Raw genomic sequence first — 8,270 nt, 5'->3', positions numbered from 1 at the left:
GTGTCTTGTATTGAACAGGCTGGGTATATGCTAGTAGTAGTGTATCACAGGTATCCTGGAGACCAGCCTATAAGATTATAGGTGTGCGCTTAAGGCGCTGATAACACGTTTTGAAACTAAAAATAAACCAACACGTTTATATTTAAACAGGCCTGGCTATTAAACAAGTTATAAGGATCCTCTATCCTCCATCAGGGTCCAGTCAACATGTGCTGGGTTCATGTGAACAGTCCGAGTATGTTTTCCTGGCACTAGAGTGGTCCTTTAAGTCATATGAAATAATTACTCCTAAATCCCTTTCCTCAGATGTTGAGGTTAGTAGGGTATCAAATATTCTATACTCTGTCCATGGGTTTTTATGCCCAAGATGGATTATCTTGCACTTATCCACATTAAATGTCAGTTGCCAAAGATTTGACCATTTTTCTAATTTACCTTACTCATTTGCCATTTGGCGTATCCCTCCTGGAACATAATTTGAGTACATAATAGTTTAGAGTTTGGAAATTCGACAAATCACCGGATCGGCCCAAATTTGGACAAATTGCAGTTAGAACCATAATGACTATCCAGTATATTAGATATGTGGCCTGTATCTTTTAACAAAGAGAATATAAATAACTATGCATTATTTCCTATAATGCATATTCAGTATACAAAAACATACCATTGTTGCAGCATTTTTAGTATTTTGAGTTGCATTCATATACGTACTGGTGATGACGGTGTGTTAAGACTCCGAAAAGTGTGTCTGGTTCTCTTGCACCTCACTGTGTGTGTAGACCATTCACTATGGGTAGCACTTTTTCGTTGTTTTATATGCACTTTTAGTTATCCAAGGGTCAGTTGGTTCAGGTAGGTACTAGTGCGATTCCAACGGTTCCAAGTTCTCTAGCGTCAGCTCATTTGGCTAGGAATGTGGGGTTTGAGTTATTTCCCTCATCTATTTTTTTTTTTTTTTTACTTTAGCTGTTACAAGGATTTTTCTCATTAGTCATATTTGGGGGGTTTATGCACGTTATTGTGCTTTCTAGTAGCACACATTATCCTGTTTTCATAAGCAATTTAGTGACCCTCTAGTGTTAGAGAGGGGTTTCAGGGATCTAGTCCTGCCTTTTGGTAGACATAGCTGATATAGCAGTCACCCACACATATTTCCCTGGAACCATTGATCTCTCTGGACTTAGCCTACCCCTTCATGTTTGGTAGCCTGTGACTACCCTGTATATATAGGTCAAGGCTTATTTCCCTCGGGTATTTAAGTTGTTGTGTAGTTAGTCATTTGGTACTAGTTTTATTTAATAAAGGTTGTATTTACATTCACTGTCTTCCCCTCCTGAAGTGTTTCAGCATATTTTAGTTTTTTTCTGTTTTGTTTCTGTAAGTGGTTCTTTTCAATTGAGTTGTGAGCCAAATGGGGTGAAAATGCACCTATCATTGTACTGCAAATTATATAGATAATATCAATATTTTGCAGTACACTGCTTGGTCAATTGTAGTGCCACTGCGGGTCATCTGAATCTATTTCCCCAAATGAATGTATGGATAAAATTAATCTGAACTGAAACAACCACATGGATGAATAACGATTTATAAAATATAATAATTTTGTAGATGAAAAGATTTGAACAAACCAATTTTTTTTCGTCATGCACACGTCTAGTATGTATGAGTATAGTGTTGGATAAACTGTATGGCCTTCAAGTAAATATTAGAAGGATAAACATTACCCACTGACAACATATTAATAATTTATGCAGATACATCTCAATTTTCATCTGTAATTCAAAAGGGAATCCACAAATATTCTAGAATGAATTAAAACAAAATCCATACATTAATTCTAGCACAAATGTATCAACTGATTTATTTATTAGAATTAAACTTAATAAATACATCTATGCTTTCGTACTAAGATCGAACCAAGATAGAACACATGTATTCTGGATCTTTTAAGTTTTGTATTAAATCATGATTAATATTTTTTTACTGGCCTTCTGTGTAAGCAAACTAGGGACACATCTGTTGGAAGTAGCTGGACTTGGTTCACATCAAATCTAGATGTTTGGCAATATTTTCACTAATTTAGAGGATATCAATAAGTAGATTTGTAGTTTATCCAGTACTCAGGAGGGTTCCCTCTCATGCCTATATACTTGATCCAGTAAAGAGAATGTGAGTGTGCCATGATTGTGAAAATGTACTGATTATTTTTCATACATATTGCACATATTGTTATATGTTTTTTATTGTTTAGTTCACTTTTTGTCAAGAGGGTCATTAAATAGATGTACATTTTTGCTTTATTTTTAGTGGGTTACCTATCAGTGGTTTATATTAAATGTTTTGGATGAGATTTGAGTGAGTAATCTCAGAAAAGCTTTGTTAGTTTTGTTACATCCACATAATTTTGTTAAAAAAAAATTTAAGCATCATATTGCGCTATATTTTTTTCAAAAAAATTTAGATTCAAAGGCAGTATTTCAGTGAAGTCTTTCTGGTCACAGAAGAGTATTCGAGCTGTAGACACTTTCTGTGTAAATGCCTCACTTAGTGACTTTTAAAGATATTTATATTTAATTTTTTTAGTGTACATATTTGCATAATTTGTTCATTCCCTTATTTGTCTAATTCCTTATAATGTGGGTCAATAGCTTTCCATTTTGTCTTTTTAAGAATATTCTTATGTTGTGAAATGTAATCTGAGTGCTTGAAATATGAATAGCTTTGTATGTAACTGTCATATTCTCTTGATTGTTCTCTGGATTGTGTTTGCAAGTGTGATCTCCATAAAATGTTGAAAGGTTTGTTGCATGAGATATTATGTGACATTCTACATGGTTCCCTGAGAAAGATGAGCTACTTGTTCCCATCAATACATGTCATGGCAACCATGCTATGATGTCACCCTGTTTGCTATCTCAAGAGTGTTGTGGGACATGGCAGACAGAAGACAGATGTCCCTACAGTTAGAAAATAAATGAGAGAGCAGAGCAGAAAAATTCCTGATCTCTAAGCGCCACTACTTAGAGTATATGTATATACGAATGTCAGAAAAAAATATAACTGAACCATCATTAGACTTCAAATATTTTTATGCTGTAGGTCCAAATGAGAGCTAACCAAATATTCTGTGTTTTTTCATTAGTTACAGAATATTAATCATGGACAGGGAAAAGAGAAATAGAAATGCAAAAGTAATACAGTCATAAAATAGACTTGATTTGATAAATAAATATAAAGAAAAATAAATAAAGGTACAATTCACCTTTAAGAAAATCAACTGGCGGGGGCGGGGCCTGACCGGGGAGCTGATCGGACGCACTATCCGTGAGCTCCTGAGCCTGGACCCGATAATCAACGGAAACAGTGAGAAAAACCTAGCAATCCAGACCCACAACTAACCTCAGCGTGAACTGCCAATGCTGGAGAGCAGGAGGATACCACACACACCCGGTTCGCCCAGTGGACCGACGGGTCGCAGGCCTGGGGCCTACACCAAGCTGGGCAGAGGAGAGGCGGCCGCTCTCCCGGCTCAGCAAAGCATACGGCACCCGAAGTATTGGGCTACCCTCCCCCCCCCCTGGGCCGGTGGGGGTTATCCCGGCCCCAATAGCCAAAACCCGGACACCCACAGGGTTGGTAATCGAGGTGAACAGCCTAAATCGAGCATTAAACCTACAGACCACCCGACACCTAAAGATGGCGGATGTGCAGCCCAACAAAGGCCACGCAGTACCAGAGTGCACAGCAACTACGAATCCCTGGAAGCTCGCTTGGGAACGCTGCTTGCACGCTTCTGGGCTAAATTGGAGGCCCGGTACGCCGCCGCACACCCACAGCTACAGGTGAGCGGGAGCAAAGGCGGCGACAACCGGAAAAAACCCGGGAAGCCCTCGCGCACAAAACGAAGGGTCATACCTACTCTCACGAGCCCATCCGGGCGGAGGGCCCCAAGAGGCAAAGCCCCGCAGCATCGCCCACATAGGCGGAGACCTGCACACCACAGGCGGCGCAACACCGCCACAACCTCCAGACCTAGCTCTTCAAGGAAGGACCCGGCCTTCATAAGTCACAGAGTCTGTGGAGGAAAAATGCCGGCCCTACAATGCGCCCGGGGTGGGAGGGTGAAGCCGACATGCTTCTGGCTACTCGCCGACACCGGCGACCTCCGTCCACCACAGGCATATAGAGCCTCCAGGTCGGGCATAGGCTGAGGTCACACGGACTGACTCCTGAAGAAGCCCGAAGCTCGCAATCCTGCAAGTCACCTAGAGACTCTTTTGCACCTGTTCTTGACCCAGTGCAACTTCTTCAGTGGACACTTATGTTACTGTTTTGTTTATGTTACCAGAAGACCAAAAGACACCCCCATGATGGCCAACTATAAACCCCCGATGGGCATAGGCTGAAAAGGAGGCCCTCAAAAGGCAAGTGGGGCTGAACGTTAGCTTATACCAAGCACCTCACAAGCCCTACCAGCCCCCACCCTGACGGATCATACGGGACTCTGTGTATAGGCTGATATAATGGAACGCTCTCCCTATGTTTTTATTCCTTGCTCTCTTGTTAACCCAGATGGTTACAGCACACATATCACTATGTTTTATATGCCAGTTGAACTCACAGTAACACTACCCTACACGAGAATTTAAGCTGTTTAAAAGGCATACACACATCGATACTTATCTTGGCTGCTCATTTCCTTATTGTCAGCTAGCCTAATCTGTTGTCTCATCATGATATACTATTTCCTGACAAACGCTTTCTTTGTTTTCCTCACTATACATCACAATTGTACCTAGCATGTTCCAACGTAATACAAAAAAAAAATGTGCAGTTTTCACGTGCCTATCTGAATAATCTGTTGACTAATCTAAGCGTGCTGTTGTGGCACTCTTGCTATACTTGTAATTTTTCTTGCACAGTAAAAATAAAGAATTTAGAAAAAAAAAAAAAAAAAAAAAAAAAAAAATCAACTGGCACCATTATGGGAAAATTATGAATAACCAGTCTCATAGGTTTATAATTCGCAACATCCAACATTACGGAGATATACTTCTATACTGTAGAATTATAATTGTAATCAATGGTTTGTGGGATCAGTCTGTAGACTTTCATCTGCAGTTACTATAGCAACTCATATGTGTTTTTCAATTTATAGGACATTGAATATGTTAAGTATTTGGCAGAATAGTGTTTTAGGAGGTGTCATTTATTAACTTGTGAGTTTTTGCCCACTTATTACTCAACTACACAATTTTTATTATTTTTGTTGCTTTTGTACAATGGAAAACAAGCCTTGACAGCTGCAGTACTTTTTAATATTTAGAATTCTCATGTTTTCCTAGATTACAATTCTCTTTATTGGTGAAATACCATAAGAGGTCACCTAGGAGAAAGCCTGGCAAAACCTTTTTTTGTTCAATTTCTATCCTGAGATTATTTCTTAGAGGTAGTATCCAGTACAATGTGCATTAAACTTGCGGTAGTAAAAGACTGAACACTGAAAAACCTATGTAGTTCACCCCCATTTATAATTTTAGATTATCATGAGAAGAATATTTTGCAGAAATGTTATATAATTTTATTTAAAAAAAATACACAATGTTAAGAACTAAGCTAATACTTCTATTAAAAATGCAAACATAATTAAATACAATACTTCCTTTTGCTGGCTCTTGTACCTTCATATGGTTCTATTCATTTCCATCCCTCCTAAACTGCTTTGTCCAATTACCCAGTTAAACATGTCATCAGAAAGATTTTCTGAGAACTGTAGGTTTACTCGTAGATTTCACAAATAAAGCTGATAACTGAAATACAGGGAGTGCAGAATTATTAGGCAAATGAGTATTTTGACCACATCATCCTCTTTATGCATGTTGTCTTACTCCAAGCTGTATAGGCTCGAAAGCCTACTACCAATTAAGCATATTAGGTGATGTGCATCTCTGTAATGAGAAGGGGTGTGGTCTAATGACATCAACACCCTATATCAGGTGTGCATAATTATTAGGCAACTTCCTTTCCTTTGGCAAAGTGGGTCAAAAGAAGGACTTGACAGGCTCAGAAAAGTCAAAAATAGTGAGATATCTTGCAGAGGGATGCAGCACTCTTAAAATTGCAAAGCTTCTGAAGCGTGATCATCGAACAATCAAGCGTTTCATTTAAAATAGTCAACAGGGTCGCAAGAAGCGTGTGGAAAAACCAAGGCGCAAAATAACTGCCCATGAACTGAGAAAAGTCAAGCGTGCAGCTGCCAAGATGCCACTTGCCACCAGTTTGGCCATATTTCAGAGCTGCAACATCACTGGAGTGCCCAAGAGCACAAGGTGTGCAATACTCAGAGACATGGCCAAGGTAAGAAAGGCTGAAAGACGACCACCACTGAACAAGACACACAAGCTGAAACGTCAAGACTGGGCCAAGAAATATCTCAAGACTGATTTTTCTAAGGTTTTATGGACTGATGAAATGAGAATGAGTCTTGATGGGCCAGATGGATGGGCCCGTGGCTGGATTGGTAAAGGGCAGAGAGCTCCAGTCCGACTCAGATGCCAGCAAGGTGGAGGTGGAGTACTGGTTTGGGCTGGTATCATAGAAGATGAGCTTGTGGGGCCTTTTCGGGTTGAGGATGGAGTCAAGCTCAACTCCCAGTCCTACTGCCAGTTTCTGGAAGACACCTTCTTCAAGCAGTGGTACAGGAAGAAGTCTGCATCCTTCAAGAAAAACATGATTTTCATGCAGGACAATGCTCCATCACACGCGTCCAAGTACTCCACAGCGTGGCTGGCAAGAAAGGGTATAAAAGAAGAAAATCTAATGACATGGCCTCCTTGTTCACCTGATCTGAACCCCATTGAGAACCTGTGGTCCATCATCAAATGTGAGATTTACAAGGAGGGAAAACAGTACACCTCTCTGAACAGTGTCTGAGAGGCTGTGGTTGCTTCTGCACGCAATGTTGATGGTGAACAGATCAAAACACTGACAGAATCCATGGATGGCAGGCTTTTGAGTGTCCTTGCAAAGAAAGGTGGCTATATTGGTCACTGATTTGTTTTTGTTATGTTTTTGAATGTCAGAAATTTATATTTGTGAATGTTGAGATGTTATATTGGTTTCATTGGTAAAAATAAATAATTGAAATGGGTATATATTTGTTTTTTGTTAAGTTGCCTAATAATTATGCACAGTAATAGTCACCTGCACACACAGATATCCCCCTAAAATAGCTAAAACTAAAAACAAACTAAAAACTACTTCCAAAAATATTCAGCTTTGATATTAATGAGTTTTTTGGGTTCATTGATAACATGGTTATGTTCAATAATAAAATTAATCCTCAAAAATACAACTTGCCTAATAATTCTGCACTCCCTGTACAAGTTCCAGACACCTCTGCTCTTAGCGAAGATTGGTCAGTGCACAGAGGGCTTTGAAATCTGCTAATCATCCGCCACTTAAACACTGTAATCCTCACATTGCTGAGTTAAACATATCAAATACCTCAGATTTCAAGACCACAATGAGAAATTCCTGACTGGAGAAGCTTTTTCCTGGAATGAGTAAACCTCAAAGGTGATGATGTAACATGTGGAGATTTCCTTTAAAAGAAGGACATTTAAAAGTATGTATTTTTATTTTCTATTATTGTTTTATGATCTTAGATTGGTTGCTTTTACATATTTTCTATTGCATTACTTATACAATGCATTAGACTAATGGCTCATTTCCAACATGAAGTCTCTCTTTAACATTTGTTTGACTTACGGGTTATAATATATTAAAATATATATATATATCATACATTGAAAATTAAAATTCCAATGTTTAATTTTATTTTAACAAAAGCATATATTAGATTTTTAATTTAGCCACACATCAAGCTTCTTTACAAGTAATACCAATTCTAAAAAAACAAAAAACATATCCCCTGTTCTGTTTAAAGTACAAAGTTACAAAGATTAGTGACACTATCGATATTCACAATATAGACTATTTTATTGTGCAGTGAGCTTTTAGCAGGTAAATCCTCTCATCTAACTCATGGCTTAAACATGAAAAAATGGCAAATGAATATTAATTTTCTCAATGTCTTGTAGTGATAAGGCCAAGTCAGTTTCCATTCTTCAGCTTGTTGCTAAGAAACCAGATGTGACATGTGATGGTATAATTTTCTTCAATTCTGCTCATTCTGCAGCCTCTTACTTGAGTCTTTGCAAACAAGATGATCCCATTAGCTATTTGAAGCTGCAAAATCAACA

The sequence above is a fragment of the Pelobates fuscus genome, chromosome 11 (assembly GCF_036172605.1).
Source record: "Pelobates fuscus isolate aPelFus1 chromosome 11, aPelFus1.pri, whole genome shotgun sequence".
Taxonomy (NCBI): domain Eukaryota; kingdom Metazoa; phylum Chordata; class Amphibia; order Anura; family Pelobatidae; genus Pelobates; species Pelobates fuscus.
The sequence above is the reverse complement of the archived record's forward strand: the minus strand, read 5'-3'. Positions refer to the sequence as shown.